The sequence below is a fragment of the Gossypium arboreum genome, chromosome 4, assembly GCF_025698485.1.
Source record: "Gossypium arboreum isolate Shixiya-1 chromosome 4, ASM2569848v2, whole genome shotgun sequence".
Taxonomy (NCBI): domain Eukaryota; kingdom Viridiplantae; phylum Streptophyta; class Magnoliopsida; order Malvales; family Malvaceae; genus Gossypium; species Gossypium arboreum.
Genome location: NC_069073.1, coordinates 79,916,368 through 79,924,959, shown reverse-complemented (window position 1 = coordinate 79,924,959; position 8,592 = coordinate 79,916,368). Strand labels below are relative to the sequence as shown.

Sequence of the window (8,592 nt, the reverse complement as noted above, 5' to 3'; positions counted from 1 at the left end):
CTAGTTTCAGAAAAAAATTACAAAGCTGATTTTCGAGTTGTAAAACTCAAGTTATGATTTTTGAAGCGACTAGCACACAGATTGGCAGCTTGTCTGGAACTTCTCAATAAGTGGTTTGAAGTCTGTTGACACCTCGTGTTCGACTCCGGCGACGGTCTCGGGTTCGGGGTGTTACAGTATACTTAAGATTTCAAGATAATATCTCAATTTAGGAAAATAATCTAAAAATTTTAGTTCTCAAAATATCAATTTATCATGCTCGATTCTCTAATATCCTATCATCAAGTAATCATACATAGTTCCCATGATCTAATTCATGACATATCAACAATAATTATAGATCAATCAAAATTTATTCGATCAATATTATGAGAAAATCACTTAAGCACAAGACCAAATTCAGGGATTTGAGAATAATGCAAAAAGTTAGGCATCATGTTCATGTTGACCCCCCACACTTAAGATGTACATTGCCCTCAATGTACAAAGATAGAATATTCAAAATAGAGAAAATCATAAGAGGAAAAGAGGTGAAACTCCCTGTTATATGGACGTGGAGCTTGATTCTAAGGCTAGAGTGTTTGGTGAAAGTGGTAGCTGCCACTGTTCTTGGCTAGATGAAGAAATTGGGTCATTGAACATGGCACTCATGGGGTATTGTTCCCTATTTGTTTCCTCATTCCTTAAAATATTCCTAGCAGCTTTGCTTGGAAGTTTGTAGAATCATGAAGAGCTTATTAAGAGTGGGTGTGGAAGACAGCGTAGTGGGATTACTTGTTAGAAATACCAGAAAAATGAAGAAAGTAAAATTTACTAATATAGATATGTCTTTCAAAAAAAAAATTAAATTGAAATGAAAATAAAAATAAAATAAAAATAAAAAGATAGAAGGATTCAATGATTCTCGTCAGTGGGGCCCTTAGGTGGTGGTGTTGGAGCGGTGATGTGAAAGTGCTGACACAACTGTTGCATCATGGCCTGCATGTCATCCATCTGTCTATCACATCACCGAACTCGCTCGTGAATCATCTCAAACTGTGTAGTGCAATATTGCTAAAAGTGAGCGAGTCGGTCGGAAAGGTGTGCCAATGAAGCAGTCGCATGAACTGGTCGCTCCCTAAGTGGCGTGATAGAAGGCTCCTCGTGCTGTGGGGGGACATCATCAGGAATGTCCTCAAGATCCTCCTCGTCAATAGCATGAGTGAGACGATACTGAGGAGGATCGATCCCATGTTGGCGCTCGATCATCCTCATGTGTAACATAGTCGTGATGCCCTGTGGGGACATCTGACCTATCAGTGTAAGCGCTGATGACTGGGTCACGGTGTTGAGGAGGCTGAAGTGTCTGGCGAGACATGTCACGTAGGGGCCGATAGAGATTACTCCCTTCCAATGCCGCTCGGTCTGATGGAGAATGGCGAAAGCAATGAAGTATGCCAAGTCAGTCACGTGTGCATTCGCCATGCACCATAAATAGTAGGCGTCGTGGGTGTTGACAACGCCGGTGCTCTCTCTCCTTCCGGTCAAGGTGTGTGCCAATATGGCATGGAGATAGCGTAGGAAAAGGGCGAGAGCTGAAGCCTTCGAGCGACTAGGGTCGTAGGTGGAAGAGAGTGGTGCAAAAGCCTTCCAGCACAAGGAGGGAGAAATGTGGATATTACGTGGTAGTGCATTCATGTCCTCCTCCTCCATAAACTCATCAGTGTAAAGTCCCAGAGCGGCTCCAAACTTTGGGACACTCATCGCGCGAACTAGACCGCCTAATTGGAATTAAATGGTGCTGAAGTCGTCATTGTTCGTCATCACCACTTGTAGATGAAAAGTAGACCATAATTCTAAAGTTAGCTCTAAATAAGTGGGTTCAATAATAGTGAAGAACCGTTCCCATGAGTCTATGGACAGGAAGGCACGGATGGCATAAGCTAGCTGGACTTGCTCCACGACAGCCCAATCGATGCAACAACCTTAGTGAGGGGTCGCGCGCGTAGTATCTGAAATAGCTCCTCTTGCGAAGCTTGCGAAAACTCAATAAACGGGTGCCGAACTTCAGTTGTAGCAAGTACCGAGGAAGAACCCGGTCCCCCACGTCTTTTTAAGGATGGGACTGCGGCCTTCTTGCCTCTCGATGATGACATAATGTATCTGAAAATGTATGAGCATTGATATAATCTTATGAAAGTAGTTCCAAAATGTGTTAACATTTAACGATATCAAGCGAGAGGTGAAAAATTTATATGGCTATTCAGAAACATTTACTGGAATCAAAGATTCATCAGCAGTTAAGCAAGAATCCTAAAACTAGTATATGCTATGTAGTAGCTTTAACAGTTCAAATATAGAACATACTAAAGAAAATTCCTAAATTATTCAGAACAAATTGATAAGAGTAACAATATCTGTGTAAGGCATAAAGAATACCAATATAGCAACACTGATTGGAAAAACAAGGGTGAGAAAGTGAACCAAAAGCTGCTGTAGGGTGGCAGACGGGCGTGTTAGAGGTGAGCACGGGCGTGTGGCGTGGGGGTACAGCCGTGTGGAGGAAAAATGAAGGAAAAAGAGATTGGAAAGTGAGGATTAATGTAGGGGGTGGATTTTAGGATGGTTTGAGGGTTGAAGAAATGAGAATCTGGGGAATGGTGGCCGGAATAGGGATTAGAGAGTGGAGAAGGGGAGATTTCGGCTAGGTTTTGAAAGGGGGAAGAAGATGAACAGTGGTTTGCTTATATAGGGGAGGGTCACACGACCTAAGGCCACGCCCGTGTACTTTGAAGATGAGCCCGTGTTTTTTGAATTTTGCGATTTAGGTCGTGCCCGGCTACTATCCCACGCCCATATATCTTGGGCGTGTGTGGCACACGGCCATGTCGCACGGTCGTGCCTAGCTTTGTTCGCTTCTTCCACGCCCGTGTGTTAGGGTACAACGCCTGTGTATTGTTGTCCATGGCTTAACAGCATGGCGTGTCTCACGCTCGTGTCGAAGAAACAGAATCGAGCCTTGCCCCTGGCACGCCCGTGTTTTTCTATTCCCACGCCTGTGTTCACCTATCAAGTTCACCCATGGCCATGTCGCACGGCCATAGGGATTTATTGCATCCCGTGTTTTGGGGAAATCATATCCTGCTTCCACACGGCCGTATCACACGGTCGTGTCTCTTCCCCTGTTTGGCCACGACTTTAGGCACGCCTGTGTGCCTGGCCGTGTATGCTGAAAAACTTTGCAATTCAAAGATAAAGTTAATAATTTAAAGTATTAGAAATTAAAAATAAAGAAATCAAAATATGTTAGTACTCGGGTTGCCTCCTGAGAAGCGCTTATTTATAGTCTAAGCTCGACTTACCTCTCTAGTGAATGGTCAGGGTGGTTCGAGGAGTTTGTACTCTTCATTCCTGCTATCAATCTCACCAAGATAAGGTTTTAATCGGGTGTTGTTTACCTTAAAAGTGCCGAACTTGGAGTGACTCACCTCCACCATACCAAATGGAAAATAATTGAGTACCATAAGAGGGATTTCCTTATTCGGTGTGGTAGTGACAATGTGAGGATCTGTGACATCTAGTAAGACTTTATCGCCAACCTTAAGTTGATTTGGAGAGGTATCGGCCTTGTTTTGGCATAGTTTCAGTTTATCATGTGTCGGTTTGTATGCTCGCCATTCGTCTAGCTCCTCTATCCATAGCCTTCGTTCTTCATGAGTGTGTCCTCTATCGTTCTTCATGAGTGTGTCCTCTATCCATAGTTATATTGTCAGTTTTAGTAGATTGGTGTGGACTATTACCTTCAATGTTCGATGTGATGCTAGAATTACGAGCTTGAAGGGTGATTGTGTCGTCTCCTACGCGAAGCGTGAGCTCACCTATGCCAACATCAATAATTGTTTTAGCAGTTGCTAAAAAGGGTCTCCCTAAAATCAAAGGGCTGTTATTATCTCCCTCTATGTCTAGAACAACGAAATCAACGGGAAATATGAACTTATCTACTTTTACTAGTACATCTTTAATAATACCCGTAGGAAATTTTATAGTTTTATCTGCCAATTGAATGCTCATCTTAGTTTGTTTAGGTTTCCCAAGACCTATTTGCTTAAACATTTTGTAAGGCATGACGTTAATACTAGCCCCTAAATCAGCTAATGCATGACTTATATCTAAACTACCAATTAAGCAAGGAATTGTAAAACTCCCTGGATCTTTCAATTTGTGGGGTAGCTTATTCTGTAGAATAGCTGAGCAGACTGCGTTTAGTTCTACATGTGACGCTTCATCCAACTTCCACTTATTGACTACAAGCTCTTTTAAAAATTTCATTGCATTCGACATCTGCAACAAAGCTTCAATAAATGGTAAGTTAATATGTAATTTTTTCAAAAGTTTAAGGAATTTATCGAATTGTTCGTCTGAGTGGTCTTTCCTTGTCGCATTAGGATATGGGATACAAGGTTTATATTCTTCATTCACCTTTTTTTTATGACTTACCTCACTTTTACCTTTGCTCACCACAGTTTCTTGCATCAATTCTGGCTCAGGTGCATTGAATCCTTCCTTATCTTGAGTACTAATTGTGTTGAGGTGTTCCCTTGGGTTAGGTTTAGTATTACTTGGTAAGCTACCTTGTGGTCGTTCGGAGATTAGTTTGGATAGCTGGCCTATCTGAGTTTCGAGCCCTTGGATCGATGCTTGTTGATTCTTAAGTCCTGTCTCGGTATTTTGGAAATGGGTTTCTGACATTGATATGAATTTTGAGAGCGTCTCGTCAAGGTTCGATTTCTTCTCTTTTTGATAAGGTGGCTGTTGAAAACCCTGAGGATTTTGTGGCTTTTGATTCCCTTGACCACCCCAGGAGAAATTTGGGTGGTTTCTCCAACCTGCATTATAAGTATTACTGTATGGGTTATTTTGAGATCTATAGTTATTGTTACCCATATAGTTGACTTGTTCCTCTTCGATTATAGGATTGAAGGATTGATATTCTGTATGCACACCTCTTCCACTTGAGTCACACCTCATTACTAGATGTACCTCCGTAGAACCAAGTAAACCATCAATCTTTTTATTGAGAAGTTCTACTTGATTTGACAGCATAGTAACTAAGTCGATGTTATAAACGCCGACTGTTTTTGTTGGCTTAGTCCTCATGACTTGCCACTGATAGTGATTCAGTGACATTTCTTCAATGAATTCATAAGCCTATTCAGGTGTTTTGTTGTTGATGGTTCCGCCTGCAGCTGCGTCAACCATTTGTCGAGTCGAGGGATTCAGACTATTGTGGAATGTTTGTACTTGAAGCCAAAGGGGTAACCCATGGTGAGGGCACCTTCTCAGTAAGTCCTTGTATCTCTCTCATGCACCTTAAATTGTTTCTAAATCCATCTGCACAAAAGAAGAGATATCATTACGTAATTTAGCCATTTTAGCCGGCAGAAAGTATTTTAGTAAAAATTTTTCGGTCATTTGTTCCCAAGTAGTAATTGACCCTCGTGGTAACGAGTTCAACCACTTTTTAGCTTTGTTGCTCAATGAAAAAGGAAATAACCGAAGATGAATGGCATCATCAGAAACACCATTGATTTTAAATGTATCGCAAAATTCTAGAATGTTTGCTAAGTGAGCGTTGGGATCTTCATCCTACAAACCATCAAACTGAACAAAATGTTGTATCATTTGAATTGTGTTAGGTTTCAGTTCAAAAGTATTTGCAGCTACAGTCGGTCTAACTATGCTAGATGCAGTTCCTATTAGAGAAGGTTTAACATAATCATACATAGTACGTGGAGCAGGGTTTTGATTAGCCAAAATTTCAGGAGGTAGCTGATTGCCTTGGTTTTCAGTCATCTCTTCGGTTGGGGGTTGAGTATCATCTTCTTGCTCATTCTCTGTGTATCTTAAGCTTCGCCATATTTCTTTTTGGTTTCTAAAAACTGTGCGATCGATTTCTTTGTCAAAAATTAGTGGCCCTGACGGGTTTCTTCAAGTCATATACTATGAAAACCTGCCAAGAGAAAGAAAGAGTAGGTTAATAAATAATAATAATAAAATTAAATTAAATTGCAAGAAAAATAAATGGCTAAAGTAATAAAAATTGAGCGTTCCTAATATCTTAGTTCCCCGGCAACGGTGCCAAAAACTTGATCGCGTGATTCGTAACAAGTAATATATATTTATAATGAAGATCAAACCTAGACTAACTATTATCACGACGAAAAGGCAAGCGCACCTATCGAACAATAGTATAGTAATGGCAAGACTAGGATATCATACCCGAGGGAACCAAAAGTACTAGTAATAACTATCTTTTTATTATTTAACCTAGAAATAAAGAGGGGTTGTTTATTAAACTAATTAACTAATTAAACTAAAGTAAAGAAAAGACTTGAAGAAAAGTAATTGATAAAGATGACACCCAAAGAGGAATCCACCTAGATTTCACTTGTTATCTGACTTTGAACCAGACGATTTATTCACTTGACTTGATCCATGAGACTCCCTAACCTATATTATTATCTCTTTCGAGAATAATAACGTCTAACCCTCAGTTGAGTTAATTGAAATCTCTTTCTTAATTAAAACCCCTAGGGAAGCGGTAAATTGATCTATGGACTCCCATATTAGGTTTCACCCTAATCTGGAAAAATCTCGTAACCCTATTTCTAGGCATTCGATCAACTCCGCTTAATTATGCCAAATCTACTCTTAGACAGGGACTTTTGCTCCTCTACATAAGCACATCAAATCATGAATCAATACCCGAAATAATAACTCAAGCATTAAGAACACATAATTAAGAACAAATCAAGTATTTATCATACAATTTAGATAATAATAACAAGATCCATCATAGGTTTCAACCCCCTTAGGTATCTAAGGGGTTTAGTTCATAATAAAATAAGAGTACATCTCAAAAGTATGAAAATAACAAAACATAAATAAAAATCTAAAACCCCTGAAGGAATTCTGAGAGAGATATTCAGTCTTGGAGTAGCTCCGGCTTTTGGGATGGATCGTCTGGCTTACTTCAAGTAATTCTCGGCGTGTGGTTTTGTACTCCAGAAAAGTTCTAGAGGGAGTCCCCCTTCTAAGTCATACCTAGGGTGTTTATATAGGCTTTGGATTGGCTTTCTTCCTCCCTAAGTATCCTTTTCCGTGTAAAATACACCTTTTTGAAAAAGGGACACGCCCGTGTGCCACGGCTGTGTGACGTGATTGCCAGGCCGTGTTCGATCCGTGAAATTGCACACGGCTGTATGGGTCAATGGCCATGCCATGTGAATCGTGAAAGCCTTGGTCGACACCTTCAAAGACACGGGCGTGTGAGCTACCCGTGTGGCAAGGCTTAGGCCGTGTCATCTTCTCGATTTGGTCCGTTTTGTCCTTTTTTTGCTCATTTTTGGCTCCTTTTGACTCTTGGTGCTCTCCTGAGTACAAAACATGAAATAACCGGATTAAGAGCACCAAATCCATAAATCTAGTAATAAACATCCATAAATATGTTAAATATTTGGGGTAAAAATATGTATAATTTGGAGTTTATCAGGTGTGTATTTGAGGCCTTGGGTTCAAGTTCCACTTTTGGAAAATTTTGCTATTTTTGATCCTAGCCTTATCCTTATTGGTTAGGCTTATGTTATATTTTCGGTCAACATATACTAGAATGACCTTACTGGTTCAAGTGGTAAGGTGTTAGCTTGCCTTAGGGTCTTGTGTTTGAACCCCCGTTTAAGAGAAGGATGTTAATTTTTACTTCTCTATATGTGCCAGTTATGCAATAGAAGTTGGATGGAACTAATACTCTGCAGTAGTTGGATGAGTTAATGGGTCGATTTTAGGGGAGTCGGTTGGTTAGTAGATAGTGGGGGGAGCTGGGATTTTGTGGGATTTAATTTTAATTTTAATTTTTTATTCTATTGTTTTCCCCAAATCTCTCCTTTCTAACTTTTTTTCTCTCTTCCTTCCTTCCTCTGTAATTTTTTTTGTTGCTTCCTTCTTTAACTCTGTTCATTATTTGTGTTTTAATCATTGTGCATTTGGGTTCTTCGATCCGTTCCAAATAGGTAAGCTACTGAGTAATTTCTTAACTGTATGTGTTGGGGGGATTCTAATTATGTTTTAATGGAATTCATTGATAGTGTTTCGTCATTTCTCATTTAGGGGAAAGACAAGAAGCGGCTGGTGCTTCTCTAGCGAATTAAGTGTAGGTGTTTTTTGTTCGTTATCAGTAAGCATGCGAATACACTGGATGTTACTGTGAGGCTTTGTTTTAGATAATTTTTGTTCGAGTTCATAAATCTTTTATTGAAATTGGGTGTTGGAATGTTGTCTTTAGGGTTTGGTGGTCTTGGGATTGCTTTTGCATCAGAACTGAACCAGGTGTCTAACAAAATGAGAGAAAAAAATACCAGCGAAAGCCAAAAATCTGGCCTATCGATGCCACTGGCGTGGGCTCGACCTTGTGGTAGGCTGTGTACGAAAAAGGACCATGTGACGGGGGTTTGTGTGGCCGTGTGGGTCACATAGCCTAGGCTATTTGGGCCTGGAGGCCCACATGGGCAAACCACACGGGTGTGTTGGCTGTGAGCCAAGCCGTGTAGGCCACAC

At 40.4% G+C, this 8,592-nt stretch overlaps 1 non-coding gene across 1 annotated transcript; it reads left to right on the top strand.

Moving 5' to 3' along the window:
- Positions 1 to 5,296: 5,296 nt before the first annotated feature.
- Positions 5,297 to 5,403, top strand: LOC128292464 (small nucleolar RNA R71). Its single transcript, XR_008282449.1, has one exon. It is a non-coding gene; the product is annotated as a small nucleolar RNA R71 (small nucleolar RNA).
- The last annotated feature ends 3,189 nt before the right edge of the window (positions 5,404 to 8,592 follow it).